This window comes from Acinonyx jubatus, chromosome D1, assembly GCF_027475565.1.
Source record: "Acinonyx jubatus isolate Ajub_Pintada_27869175 chromosome D1, VMU_Ajub_asm_v1.0, whole genome shotgun sequence".
Classification (NCBI taxonomy): Eukaryota; Metazoa; Chordata; class Mammalia; order Carnivora; family Felidae; genus Acinonyx; species Acinonyx jubatus.
Window position 1 is genome coordinate 87,455,716 of NC_069390.1, and position 15,212 is coordinate 87,470,927.

Below are 15,212 nucleotides of genomic sequence, written 5' to 3' on the forward strand. Positions count from 1 at the left end.
GGAAATTCTCTATTAAACCTGGCCCACTTTCAGCAACTCATATTTCTCAAGCCAGCTGTTGAGCATTCAATTTGGGGATGAATAAGCTTCCCCCCCTTCCCTTGCTCAATTCCCAGGCCTCTCTCTGAAACTCAAGGTTAGGTGAGTGTTGCAGTCGTCCGTGTGGCTGCCCTCTCACTGGCTCTATTTGTCTGCACCATGACGCTGCTTCAGTGCCTGGAGGGGACTGCAGTGCAACAGATCAGAGATGCCAGGAGTGAGCCCAGATGCTACTGTCTGGAAGATGACAGTGCCAGGCTGAGGCCTCCAACAGCTTCAGAGGGAGAGGGGTTAGCCTTTTTTCCCCCTCCCTCTCTTGCCCCTCACCTGTTTGGTATTGAATCAACGCACAACAAATGCAGATATTTAACATTATTTTACAGTTTGACAGGCTTTTTCTCTTTTACGGAAGGTTGCAATTTTTAGGTTAGATGTATTGGATCACTAAAGGTGTTATTAGGACACAGGTAATTGATTACAAACATCTGAAACACCAAGTTCAGATGGCTGCAGAGTTGCCCAGAAATAACCACCTTCAGTTTAGCTGCAGGTTTAGCAATAATAACTATTATTCCTAGGATATTTGGATGCTTCTTTCCAAGGAGAGGGAGTGCTGACTCAGAATGAGAGTAAGGAGCATCAGCACCCTCAAGCTTGCTCAAACACCTCTGACATTTGGCATACACATATGGAATCCATTTGTGCTTTCTCTGAACTAGATATAATAGCAGCAAGGGGAAAGTTACCAAAATGTTTTGAGGCTCTGAAGTAAAATATCTGTGTCATCCAACAAATGCATAAATCCTAGCTCCTTTCTATATTTACCTTCTCCACCGGTTGGGCATAACCCTTGAACATTCAGCCACTGCAGCTGAATTTCGGGGTGTGATTGCAAAACTCTGGGATGTGAAGATTTTCAAAAAGCATGCAGAATGTCATTACTGTAGTTGAGAGTAGGCAAGGGACTGGAGCCTTGGGCAAAACTTGCTTCCCATGCTGACTTGGTTTAATGTCCGGTACTGGCTTCCTTTTGACATCCTAGGAGGTTTTATGTTTAATGCTCACCAATCCTGGGAACAACACAAGCTATTGAATTCCTCTCTACATACATGTCCCTCTTTCCAGAAATGGCTCCCTGTGGTCCAAAGTGACCCCTGGAACTGCTGCAGTTTGGAGAAAGAGTAATTAAAAAAATTTTTTTTAATGTTTATTTATTTTTGAGAGAGAGACAGAGCATGAGTGGGGGAGGAGCAGAGAGAGAGGGAGACACAGAATCCGAGGCAGGTTCCAGGCTCTGAGCTGTCAGCACAGAGCCCGACAGAGGGCTTGAACCTATGAACTGTGAGATCACGACCTGAACCGAAGTCTGACCCTTAACCGACTGAGCCACCCAGGCGCCCCAAAGGAAGAGTAATTTTTAAACTACGGGCTTTTGTTGAAATCAAGATCTCCAGTCTTCATGATTTATCTTGCTGTTTCTCTAGCACTTAGGAAGTACCCATTAAGACTTATGGATACTAAGTATACCTGTCTCCAGCAGATGGCTGGGATACCAGGATCCAATTTATTTGAAGTAGGCTTCTTTAAATGTTCCTATCCCAGTTTGTCCCTCTATGTACACTTCTCATTCTATCCCTGACCTTGTTCTCTGCTAGAAAACATCCAGAATCTTGGTCTTTAAAGAAACTTTGGTTATACTGGAGCTGGCAAGTGTGGGATTACTGAACATGTTCACTCCCTAATTTCCCCCCAGGATGTGTTGAAATCCTGCTTCACCTACATGCCCTTGAAATTGTGCTAAATATGGTCAAGGCCACATTTTATATTCAATGACACCCACTGAAATGACTGAATGCTGAGTGGACCCAAATCACTGCAGTGACATTAGATGATGCAGTATATTTGGCATCTGTAGGTTTGAAGACCAAAAGTTAAATTATGTAGGTTAACCACCACCTCCCAACAACATTTAGATACCACATGAATCAGGAGTGAAAAGTACATATATAAAAGAAAACAACGAAAATAGAACGGTAGAATGTCAAGATCTATTCTGTTACACAGATGGTTATTGCAGGTGGAAGGAAGCGCTGCTCATCTCTGGAGGCTGAACAAAAGGAGTAGGGAAGAACCAAGGGCAGTGCCATCCACAGGCAGCGGGTTCCCTGTGAGCTGCTTCACTTGCTCCAAAATCGCTTTTCAGTCTAGCCGCGCACCTTCAGGTTTGCCACTCTTTCACCCTTGCTTGTCCTTCCTCTCCCCTGCCATGTCGCTTCCAGTCTTCTGGTCCATAACTCTGAATGAAGAAACCAACTGAAGGAACTTTTAGGCCTCCGATTCCAAATAATAACCGATGCGAGTTGGTTTTGGACCAAAATGCGCAAGAGCTGGAGCCACGAGGATCTTCCTGACTAGTGGCAACGCCCCCTCTCCTCCCCCGAGCGGTGACAGTATTCAGGGGTCAGTTGGGAGTGGAGAGGAGCCACTGCCGTAGTCTCGCAGGATAGCTCTTCCTGGTGTTACTGCTGCTGCGGCAGGTTTTTTATGTTTGCACCGCAGCACAATGCAGAAGCCGAGGCATCACACTACGTCCGAATCCCTACGGCAGCAAGCATCTCAGCCCCCTTCCAGCTCCCCGCCGGCCCTCGCGCCCCCGGGGAAGGCGAGCCACGCGCCCCTCGCCGCCCCCCCGCATTGCACGTGCGTTCCCGGGACAACAGCAGGCGAGGCCTGGGCGCGCCCCCGCCGCCCTCGGCCGCGCGCGCGCTCCGCCCGCCCTCCTCGCGCGTGCTCGTGCCCGCGGCCGCGGCGGCGCGCCTCTTCTCCCCGCTGCGGGCGTCGCGGGTGCAGGAGGAGGCGGAGCGGAGGAGGCGGAGGCTGGGCCGGCGGCGGGCTCCGGCTGGGCGCGCGCCGGCGAACGGGGCGGGGGCGGCCCGAAGGCGTCGGGGTGGGGGGCTCGGGCACCTCAGGACCGCGTCTCCGGGGCCGACTCCGCCGGGGGAGGGCGAGCGCTGTGCGTGTCGGAGGTGGGGACTCTGAGGCCGCGGCCCGGAGCCCGGCGTCCCCGCCCCCGAGCCTGTAGGGGCGGCGAGGCGGGATGAGGCGCTGGCGCGGGGGGCGCCCGGCCGAGCCCCGGCGGCTGCCCTCGGCGGCTAGGCGCTAGGCTCCGTGGCGCGGGCGGTGCTCGGCGGCGGCGGCGAGGAGGAGGAGGGCGTCGGGCCCGGCGCCCGCGGAGGGCAGACACGGAGCGGCGAGCGGGGCGCAGCGACGCCGCGGCGGCGCGGCGGGGCCGCGGGGCTCGGTAAGGCGGGGGCCGCGGGAGGGCCGGGGGCTCGGGTGACGTGGGCAGGCGCCGCAGGGAAAGCTGCGGGGGCCTTGCTTGCCTTTTTAGAATAAATTCTTTTTAAAGTAAAGGTTCCGGATCGAATGTTCTTAGAAGACCATCTCGGGTTTCCCCCGGACCCCCCCTCCCCATGTCTCCCCCCCCCCCCCCGCCCCCCTGCCCGGACTCATTTCCCCAGCCTCCCGGGGTGGACCGCGCTTTGGGCCGACCGCCTCCCGCGCTCGAATCCCCAGTCCCCCACTCCCCCCCCCCCCCCCCCCCGGCCCGCCCCGGCCTGGGCGGACCAGGGGTTCGGACGGATTTCTGGCCTGCTGCAGTGCTTCGCGGCTGAGGCTCAAGTCAAGCAGGAGCCGTGACTCCCAGGGAATAGCTGAGTGGGGGCTCTGGGGCCACGGGCGCTCCCAGAGGAGCCGCCGCTGGAGCGTTTCCCTCCGCTGCTGCCCACGGGCGACCTCGCGGTGTCCGCCCCCCGGTGTGCGTGGGGCAGGCTGGGCGAGCCGTCTCTGCTCGCAGGGACTCCCTTGGAGTTTTCCCTCTCATCTTTCTAATTGGCTGAAGTTGCCGCTACATATTGGACGAAACTGGTGACTTAGTGCCCTCCCCAGCCCCCGTCCCGAGCTCACCGTATTGGGCCTTTCTCATTTTGTTGACTTGAGTAAATATGGGAAAGGTTTTCGCAAATAGATCACAAGTATCGGTAGGGAGGGAAAGTCAAACCTGATGTCGTAGCTTTAGTCTACTTCTGGACCCTTGATAACTTAACCTTCTGTTGCTGAAGCTTAAAGAAGGTGGAGGGGAGAAGACTCACAGCAGGATGCTTGGGATGCAGTTTAGTAGTTATCTTTTAGGAAATAGAATTTGGATAATTATAATTTTGATCTCCATGCAGAATTGCAATCTGCTTTTAAAGTGCTTGGGGCAGTGCGTGATGCTACGTGGGTAGCTGGCAGCTGAGCCACATTGCATTGTTGTCAGCATCTCTTTTATTTTCCATTCTTTCAGAGTTTTATTTGGCACAGATTTAGACCTTTCAAGTCCGTCTGAATGGGAATAACTTCTGATACACTGGTTGCTTTTCTAAACGTTGTCCATATTCATATTTATATTGGAAGAATAAAAAGCATATGGTACTGGGGGACAGTGGCTGTTAGAGTCCAGATAATGTGCTAGTTTGATTCAGTAATAGGATTTGTTGTAATATGTTTGGGGAGTGATGGTTATAATTCTTTAGTATATTTTTCCTTATGGTGTAAATTGACATCTAACTCGGAGTCTTGTTATTTGCTCCTTGGACTTGAGAGTGAAGAAAATAGAAGCTTAACTGCAGCCACAACATGACCTCAGAGTTTTCAAGTACTCATTGGTATGAATTCTTTTCATTAGGGCTGTTCGTGAAGATGAGACATGGTGTTGTAATGTCCATTTACAGGAATATCTGGTATCTACTTCATTCCTAAAATTGGATATGTGGTGATTCTTTATAGAACAAGTCTCTAGAATGGGGTGAGTTTGGAACCGTGTCTTCTTCATACCATCGTCCCTATAAGCAGCCCATGGAATAAAGCAGCACTTTGGACAGAGACTTGTCCTGCCATAGCTGGCGTGGAGGCCCAGTTTACTGTATGGTCGTGCACATTGAGGTGGGCGATAAAGTGTAAGTGGGCCAGAGAGGAAATGTTAGTTGGAAGAACCTTCCCCGGTTATATAACTGTTTTGTTTTCGAGGGAGTGACTAGGAAGCAGCCAGGCAGGTTCAACTGTCGTTAGAGTCTTTGATGTTGGTTTGAATTCCAGTTGTTATGTTCCTTTTATTTTCTTTTCCCAACCCCCACATCATATTCCAGTCATCAGTTGGGTGAGACTTTAATGGCAGTACATTCATCTCCACCTCCCATTCTCTTTTTCTTATTCTGTCTTTAGATGTCTTATTCAGCAGTGTTTCCCCTTTCCCAGCTGGCCTGGGTATATTGTCTACACAGTATATATAGATTCACTGTTGACTGTAAATGCATTTAACAAATGTCAAGGAGTAGCACCTGTTTTCTTCAGAAGACTGTGGTGGCAGAAGAAAAATGGAACAAGATGAATGTTGTTCAATGTATTTTAAAGGTTGTATTATGTTGTATTTATAGATAATGGTTAATATTCTTGAGAATTTAGGATTTCACCTGTTAACATGAAACCTGATGTCCATGGAAGTAGTTAAGAGACAGCAGGCCTTGAAATCAGGTCATGGTTGCAATTCTGCCGCTTAGTAGCTGTGTGGCCTGGTTCCTTCTTTGGGAAAGGTATTTACATTTCCGAGCTTGTTTTCCTTAGGTATAAAACAGAGATGAGGGGGCTCGCATTGTCTTCCTTACAGAGTTGTTGTGAAGGATGAGATGAGAGAATGTGAAACTGCTTTGTAAAATATTTTATACACATAAGGTATTACTGTTATTATGTATAAATTTACTATTTAATTGTTTTCAGTATGTTAACATCAATTTTAGAAAATGTGCATGAGGAATGAGAATGTGTTAGATTTCTTCCACTTCCAAAATTTTGTGATTCTTTCTCATTCTTAGGAAATCCATACGTAGTACCTATAGTTTTGGATTCTTTGGAAATTTTGATTATTCTGGGACAGATGTCAAGCTTATTGAGACTTAAGCTTTTTTATTTTATTTTTTTAAATGTTTATTTTGAGAGAGAGAGAGAGAGAGAGCGAGAGCAAGAGTGTGTGTGCACGGGACAGAGAGAGGGGGAATGAGATAATTCCAAGCAGACTCCTTGCTGTCAGTGCAGAGCCTGATGTGGGGCTCGATCCCACAAACCGTGAGATCACGGCTTGAGCCGAAGTCAACAGTCAGATGCTTCACTGACTGAGCCACCCAGGTGCCTAAATTCTGAAAGAAGTTACAAGTTAGGATTTGTGAGAAGAGGGTTGAGTAAAAAAATATTTTATATTTGTCTGCCTCATTTATTATAGAAGTTGGCAGAATTCAGTCTGTAGGCCAAATGTGGCCCACAGTTTGTTTTTTGTATGGCCTATGAGCTAAGAATGATTTAAAAACTTTTAAATAATAGGAAAAAAATCAAAAAAGACATTTCATAACGTGTACAAGTTATATGACATTCAAATATCAGTGTCCATAAATACAGTTTTATTGGAACACAGTCTTGCTCATTTGTTTATGTATTGTGTGTGGCTACATTGGCAGTGCAACAGCAGAGTTCTTGCAGCAGAGACAGTATGGCTGGCAAAGCCTAAAATATTTATCTTCTGGCCCTTTACTGAAAAAGTTTGCCAACCCCTGATTTAGGACTTGGACATTTTTGCTTTACTTAGCATATGCCTTATTTCCTGTCATAGCATTACAGGGGTTAAGACCCCTTGAAAGACTCTAATTTCTGCTTTGGAGCCATGTAGTCTTATGTTCGAATGCCAGCTGCGATACTTACAAACTTTGATCCAGGGCAGACTGATGTCTTGGTGCCTCAGTTACCTCCTTGATTCACAGTGACACTAGAATCAGTCTTAGAAGTTGTACTGTTGATTAGATGAAGTGGCACTTGTCAGTGCTTAACACAGTATAAGCATATAGTAAGCACTCAGTGAGTTTTCGATGATTACGATGGTGGTGGCTAAACACTATGCCTGAAATATCGTAGGCCACCTTTGCCCCTGTATTGTAGAGTTGTTTTCCTGGGAGGTATGCTGCTCGTTACAGAATTTTCTCCTTCACTGAAACCATTAGTTTAGTTCACGACTGATAATTGGAATAACTTGAGAAATTTCCCATATATTGTACTGTAGTTTTATTAATCACTTGCTTATTTAGATGATTAAGAATGGATGGAAAGAAAGTTCAGCTGTTTTTTGGAGATCCTGGTTTTTGACCATTCCCTGATACTGTTCTATGTTGCAAACTGAAGTTAAATACCACTTCTCATTTGGTACTGGTATTCATTCTTTCTTTCTTCCTTCCTTCCTTCCTTCCTTCCTTCCTTCCTTCCTTCCTTCCTTCTCTCTCTCTCTCTCTCTCTCTCTCTCTCTCTCGATATGTGAGAAAAACCTATCTTAATGAGGCCACGGTGTTAGATAACTTTTCTTACATGTATACGACACTCTAAAATTTCCTTATGATTTGCATTAGCATCCCTATTAACATCCTATTTCAGAGTTGAAATAATAAAACTTAATATTTTATTCTAAAATTTTTTTAACTTTTATTTATTTTTGGGAGACAGAGAAAGACAGAACATGAGTGGGGGAGGGGCAGAGAGAGAGGGAGAGACAGAGTCCCAAGCAGGCTCCAGGCTCTGAGCGGTCAGCACAGAGCCCAATGCAGGGCTCAAACCCACGAACTGCGAGAACATGACCAGAGCCAAAGTCGGACACTCAACCGACTGAGCCACCCAGGTGCCCCTTAATATTTTTTTTTCTAAAGGTAGACCTAGTTTACTGTCTAGAGGCTTTGATATTAGGCTGTTTTTTGAAGTATTTGGTTTAAATTATCTTACAATTGAGAAATTGGATGTGCTTCTCAACTTCAAGTGCTGGTTTATTTAACATGAATACCAAATTAAGAGTGAGCAAATAAAGGTCATTGTTCTGACTGAGTTGAACAAAATAGAATTGGGGTCATTGTGGCTCTTGCATTCCTACAAATGTGCAGTTTCTGCCTTGAATGATGCTTAAGTGCAGTGGGATGATCCAAGGGAGATAAGGGAGGACATTAATATTCCCACACTGTCCTTGGTAGAAAACGGGGATGGAAGCAGAGGGGCTCTCCGATAAAACTGTAGAGCAGCAGTACCTGGAAAAGTGAAGTTCAGGCTTCTGTTTGTAGCACCTCAGTATTTCCTCTTGAGGTTAACACAGAAAAAACAACCAGAGATTGACTATCTAGAGAGATGAAGTTTGAGAGCAGATATTCGCCAAGGTAGTAAAATATAAAGATCTGATAAAATAGATGCAGTTTCACAGTATTCCTGGACAAGGGGGCCTGGTATTGAAAGGAGATAAAAGGAAGGTAAAAGGAAATGAGAAATAAATAAGGTGTTTGGTTTCATTTCCCATAACAAATATATGGACCAGAGTGTTCAGAGTAGAAGTAGAATTCTGGTTTTCAGAGAGATCTTATTATTTGACTTACAGTCATATATCCATTTAGTACCTTATTTTATCCTGTGGATTATAATGTGCATTAGTATTGGAGGTTGTAGAGGTTGGAAAGCATCGAGAGGAAAAGCATGCATGACCCGTGCATTATGGAAGTGTTATGATATGTTTATGTTGTCTCTATCAGAAAAGAAAAGCACCTTTTCCTGGGTAAGAATTCTAAAGCAGGTATTCTGTTTCTTTGCCTTTAAATAGTACAATCTTTATTATCTGGGGTTCAGCCTTGTAATCTTGGGCAAGGCTTGATCTTCACTTTTTATTACTGTGTGTGTAGGATGGAAATATTAAATCCTGTTCCTCTTTGGAGAGATGTGTGGTAAAAAGACATTCATTCATTCACTCACACATTCATTCATTTATTATTTCAGAGAGAGAAAGAGCGTGTGAGTGGGGGAGAGGGGCAGAGGGAAGAGAGGGCATGGAGCCCGATGTGGGGCTTGATCCCATGGCCTTGAGATCATGATCTGAGCCAAAATCAAGAGTCAGACGCTCAACCAACTGAACCACCTGGGTGCCCCAAAAGACTTTAAGATGAGTAGCATTTTCAGCAGTTTTGAAGAATGTATTATGTGAAGTTCACTATATTTCCCAGTGTATTAAACACAGACCCAAAAAGTCAAAGAAGGAGATTTCAACTCAAAGTCAGAGGACTTGGGTTCTTGTTTGGCTCTGCTATAAACAGTCTGTGACTCTGGACAAGTAATTCCTGTCTCTGAACCTTATTTTCCTTATTTCTGAAGTGAGGGGTCAGACTAGGGGTCTCTCTGATAGCCTTTCTTGTTTCAAAATTCCTTGATTCTCTAATTTTTTGAAAAAAATAGGACCCATTCTCTTGCACTTGCCCAGTTTGCATTGACCTACCCAAGTAAAACATGACAGTCCTTATTCGTTGCTTTATATTTGGTGGTCTTCCAGATTCAGTAGCAATGGTGGCTCCAGTAGGATGAGGGGAACCAAATCTCTTTTATCAATGAACTGAAAAGTATCCATTGAGTGCATACTATGTATTTTGCGTCTTGCTAGATAAAGTGCAAAATAGATATTAAAAAAGGTGGCATTGAGTCTCTCAGGAAGTGTTCATTTCATTGGGAAGATAACTGTATTATGAAAAAGAATATTATAAAAGATTAGGCAGAAAGACAGTGGGATGATCCTTGATGTGGCAATTTGAGGACTTGGGGATGTACTATTGGAGAGGATACTTTGTGGTCTTGAACATTTGTAAAATGAGTCTTGTAGACTCCCTCCAGCTCTAAAACTTGGTCATCTTCTCTTTGACAGAGAAGCAACTGTTTGAATCAGCCTGTCAGGAGACAACCCATGTGAATTGCTCATTCCAGGCCAGATTTTTACGCTCATTCTGTGTAATAGCTTGATTTACTAGACGCTGGGAAAGAATTACTTAAACTTCCTGGAAATGCATTCAAGGGACAGCTTTTCTTCTGAAAAGTCAAGCATGTGAGAAGTGGCAAGACACAAGGGTCCCTGCTTCTGCGGCAATAAATTTGTGCCTTAGATCTCCTTCATTTCTGCCTTCTTAAGGCCTTCACTTCTGCACTTATTTTCTTCCCTAAATTATTCTCTCCTTACTAGATCATCTCTTTTTGTATGCTGGCATGCTTCATATTACTTGCAGTAGCAATGATTAATCATTCACCAAATGCCATTGTTTGTGGCTCCCTTTCAGTAACAGGACCCGCAAGTTTTATCTGGGCACATGACTGCCCAGCTAGACTACATTTCCTCTCTTATAGCTAGGTGTGGCCATCTGACTAGGTTTTGGCTAAATGGATGTGACCAGAAGTGATGTGTGTGATTTCTGGGTAATGGCCTTAGGAAGCTAGTTTCCTTCTACTTCCTCTTTCCCCCTTTTGCTGAGGACAGTGTGGTGCTGATGCATGTTACCATTACAGGTGAGAGCAACATTTAGTGGGAGAAGGATCAATAAAATGAATCTTTGGATGATCTCGTGGAGCAGAGCCATCTACTAGCCTTGAACTACTCATTTATCTTTGGATGGTTAAGTGAGAGAGGAATAAAATTCTATCTTGTTTGAGCCACTAATATCTTAACTGAATACATCATTTCTCTACATTACCCTCTCCTCCACCTTATGATTCATTTCAGCTGTCGCCCAATTTCTTTGATCGCTTTTCAGCAACAGTTGTTTATATTGGCTGTGTCTACTTTCTCACCGCTTATTCTCTTATTTTTCTTTTTAAGTGTATTTATTTATTTATTTTGAGAGAGAGAGAGAGAATGCAAGTGGGGAAGGGGCAGAGAGAGAGAGAATCCCAAGCAGACTTTGCATCACCAGTGCAGAGCCCAATGCAGGGCTTGAACTCACTAACTGTGAGATCCTGACCAGAGCCAAAGTCAGACGCTTAATCAACTGAGCCACCTAGGCTCCCCATATTCTCTTCTTTGGCTTGATCCATTTGAGCACTCTACTGAAATTGTTTTTTTCCCCCAGTTTTATTGAGAAATAATTGACATCATTGTATTAGTTTAGGCTTAAACTAAATACAGCATGACGTTTTGGTTTATGTATGTTGTGAAATGATTACCACAATAGGTTCAGCTAACATTCATCTCATATAGACATAATAAAAAGAAAAGAAAAAAAAAGCTCTCTTTTAGGAACATCTTCCCGATATATCGCACAGCAGTGTCAGCTGTTGTTGTCCTGTTTGCGTGACATCCCTAGTACTTATTTATCTTATAACTAGAAGTTTGTACTTTTTACCACCTTCCTTCAATTTCTCCTTCCCCCCCATTCACACCTCCAGCAACCAAAAATTTTCTCTTTCTATGAGTTTGGGGCTTTTAAATGTAATGTAGTTTTTTGAATATTTTACATATAGCTGAGATCTTAGAGTATTTGTCTTTCTCTTATTTCACTTAGCATAATGCCCTTGAGGTCCATCCATGTTGTTGCCACTGGTGAGTTTCCTTGTTGTTGTTGTTGTTGTTGTTGTTGTTGTTGTTGTTTTAAATGGCTGAATAATACTGCATTGTATACATACACCACAGCTTTTTTATCCATTCATCTATTGATAGACACTTAAGTTGTTTCCATGTCTTGGTTATTATAAATAATGCTGCAGTGAATGTGGGGGTACAGATATCTTTTGCAGCTAGTGTTTTTGTTACCTTTGGATCTGTTCCCAGAAGTGGAATTGCTGGATCATATGGTAGTGCTGTTTTAGTTTTTTTGAGGATCCCACACGGTTGTTCATAGTGGCTATCCCAGATTGCAGTCCCACCAGCAGTGTACAAGGGCTCCCTTTTCTCCACATCCAGGCCAGCATTTGTAATCTCTTATCTATTTGATGGTGGCCGTTTGAATAGGTGTGAGGTAAGATTTCGTAGGTGTGGTTTTAATTTGCATTTCCTTAGTGACTACTGATGTTGAACATGTTCATGTACTTGTTGGCCTTTCATAGATCTTCTTTGGAGAAATGTCTGTTCAGGGGCTTTGCCCATTTTTTAACTGGGTCATTTATTTGCTTGCTTGCTATTGAGTTGTACAAGTTTTTTATGTTTTGGATATTACCCCTTATCATATATATGCTTTGTAAATATATTTTTTCATTTCTGTCTTTACTTTGATCGTTTCTTTTGCTGTGTAGAAGCTTTTTAGTTTTGTAGTCTCATTTGTTTATTTTTGATTTTGTTGCTTGTGCTTTAGATTACTATGGTGACTATAGCTTTACAGTATAGCTTGAAATTAGGAAGTGTGATACCTCCTTTTTTGTTCTTCTTTCGTAGGAGATTTCTTTGGCTCTTTGAGATCTTTTGTGGTTTCATATGAATTTCAGGGGTGTTTTGCCTGCTACTGTAAAACATGCCTTTAGAATCTTGATAAGGATTGCTTTGAATCTAAAAATGGCTTTTGGTAGTATTGATATTTTAACAGTATTCTTCCAGTCCATGGGCTACCTTTCCATTTATTTGTGTCTTTTGATTTCTTTCATCAGTGTCTTATAGTTTTCAGTGAGAGATCTTTCACCTTCTTAGTAAAATTTATGTGTAAGTATTTCATTGTTAAAAAAAATTTTTTTTAAATGTGTATTTATTTTTGAGAGAGAGAGAGAGAGAGACAGAGCGCAAGCAGGGGAGGGCCAGAGAGAGGGAGAGACACAGAATCCGAAGCAGTCTGTGGGCTCAGAGCTGTCAGCACAGAGCCCGATGTGGCACTTGAACTTGCGAACCGTGAGATTATGACCTGAGCCTAAGTCAGACACTTAAACCGACTGAGCCACCCAGGTGCCCCAGTACTTTATTGTTTTGGTGTTATTATAAGTGAAATTGATTTATTTCTTTTTCAGAAATTTTGTTGTTAGTGTTTAGAAAAGCTACTGATTTTTGTCTAATGACTTTGTATCCTGCAACTTTACTGAATTCGTTGATTAGATCTAATGGTTTTTGATTAAGTCTAGAGATAACTTCTTCCTTTCCAATTCTGATACCTTGTTTTCTTTTTCTTGCCTGATAGCTCTAGCCAGGACTTCCAGTATGAGGTTAACTGTGGGTGTGTCATGTATGGCCTTTATTATGTTGAGATATGTTCCTTCTTTTGTAAAACAGAGGAATTTACCTCTCTTTTTGTGAGGAGGCACATGACAAGAGTAAGCAGACAGCAGGGACTTTTAAGACAGAAAGGTTATCTCAGGTTAAGCTTTCTTTCACTTTGCCTCATGTTTCTTACCAGTTGTCTCTGCATACTTCATAGGCTCCATGTTCATAGGATTATTGAATATTGCAGTTACATAGGCTTCTAGGGAAAATGTGGTCTTGGCCTTCTCCAAAATCAGAATTCCTTGGAAAATAATCATCTGCCCTCTACTTCTGTGTTTGTAGTGTCTGAAAACTCAGTTATATGACTGCCTAACTCTTTTTAAAAAGAGTTTTTCTTGTTTAAAAATTACTCATTATGTTAAAATGGAACGTACGTCCTTGCATTTTCAACACAACACAGATCTGCTTTATTTTTCACATGATAGCTCTTTAGCTGTCATGTGAAAAATGGCTGGTTCTTTTATCTTCCCACCAGCATTTTCTCTTTCCAGGCTAAATGTACTACTTTTCTTCAACTATTCCTCATATGACAAGGGATTCAGATTCTCTTCCAGGCCCATCCCTAACATTTCTGGGACTCATGGCAAGAATCCAAAAGAAAGTCCATATGCCATATGTCTAAAAATTTACAAGTTACAAATCAAGCTTGCTGATAAAGATGTTCTGTTGCCTACCTTTATAAATAAAACTTCATAATGACCTAAAATCAGAGTCAAACAGGGAATTCTCAGACTCCTCTGTGTTTCACTTTATAACATACTGAAGTGTAAAGAATGAACTTCTAACCTGACCTCCTCTTTTCATCCCAGGTTCCTTGCATGAGGGACTTTGTACTTGCACATGTGTGAACTTACAGCCTATACATCACCACATACCTTTCACACAGCAACTTTTTTTCTTTAAAGTTTATTTATTTATTTATAGTAATCTCTACACCCAATGTGGACTCAAAACTCAAGACCCCATGATCGAGAGTCACATGCTCTCCCAACTGAGCCAGCCAGGCGCCCCACATAGCAACCTTTTGACCATCTCTTGGGCCTGGGGCTGTAAATACTAATAGTCGAATCATCTGCCCTTGGGAGGACCAACTTGGAGAAGAGGCCTGAGCAGACCACTAAATAGGAGATTCTGGGGTCCTGGGTAAGAGGAGGCTGGGGTGTGTCGGCTTCAGTTGTGTATACTTTTAGGCCCTGAGTGTAACTGGCCTCATGGTCAAGGGTGTGGCCAGCAGGAGGCCAGTGCATGGCCCTCCAAGGCCTAGAATGGGGGTTCTGATTTCTTAGGTCCAAGGTAGTACTGTTCTATCACAGTCCCACTTTGGTCTTTATTGTTTGCCACAGCTGGCTATTGTGGAAAGTGTTACATTCCCTCTTAACAGTGCTCCACATTAGACGTGTTGTTTTAATTAGAACTTCTTAACCAGTGTGCCAGACAGTGCTTTGGATCTGTTACAGATGGGCCAGACAGACTGATTTCCTGAATCCTTATAGAGGATGATCAGTGACAGAGTGGTAAGGGCTTCTAGGCTGATCATTATTGGCCACGAGCAGCATGGCCCATTTGTCTCAGTAGTCTGTACTGGTCCTATCGTTTTCTGTATGTGTCATAAGTGAAAAAGATTGGGAAACCCTGCTCTAGACTGATGGGTGGTAACTATGCAGGTCTCATAGTATAAAGTGTTTTGCATATAGCTTTAACATTTTTTATAACATTATTTGGTTTGCTTGACAACGTTGGAGGTGTCACAGTAGGTTTGTACCTTTCTTATTAAGGAGGCTGTAGATGTAGGTTACATGGCTTAATCTAGCCACATATTCTCAGTCAAGTAGGGCGTCGAAAATAGGACTCCATTCTTCTGACTCTTATTTTGGTATATCCTCTCTACTAACCCAAATTGGCTTTAATCTATTTTTTTTGGACAGCCTATCACTTCTGGTTCATTTAGGGCATGCAGGCAATTACATTCTTTTAGAGTTTTTCTATTCCAACTTCTGTTAGGTCGTCTGCCTTTGTTGATACTTTTTAACCTAAAGACTGTTTTACATTTAATCCCATGAAGAAGTAGTTTTTTTTGTTTGTT

At 43.4% G+C, this 15,212-nt stretch overlaps 1 protein-coding gene across 3 annotated transcripts in view; it reads left to right on the top strand.

Annotated features, from left to right (window-relative positions):
• The first annotated feature begins 2,907 nt into the window (after nt 1-2,907).
• The window catches only part of ARHGAP32 (Rho GTPase activating protein 32), a 298,406-nt gene continuing 286,101 nt past the window's right edge, over nt 2,908-15,212 (top strand). For all 3 annotated transcript variants that reach the window (XM_053203873.1, XM_053203879.1, XM_053203876.1), the window contains exon 1: nt 2,908-3,340. The gene's annotated coding sequence lies outside the window, so the exon portion shown is untranslated. The remainder of the gene's footprint in view (nt 3,341-15,212) is intronic.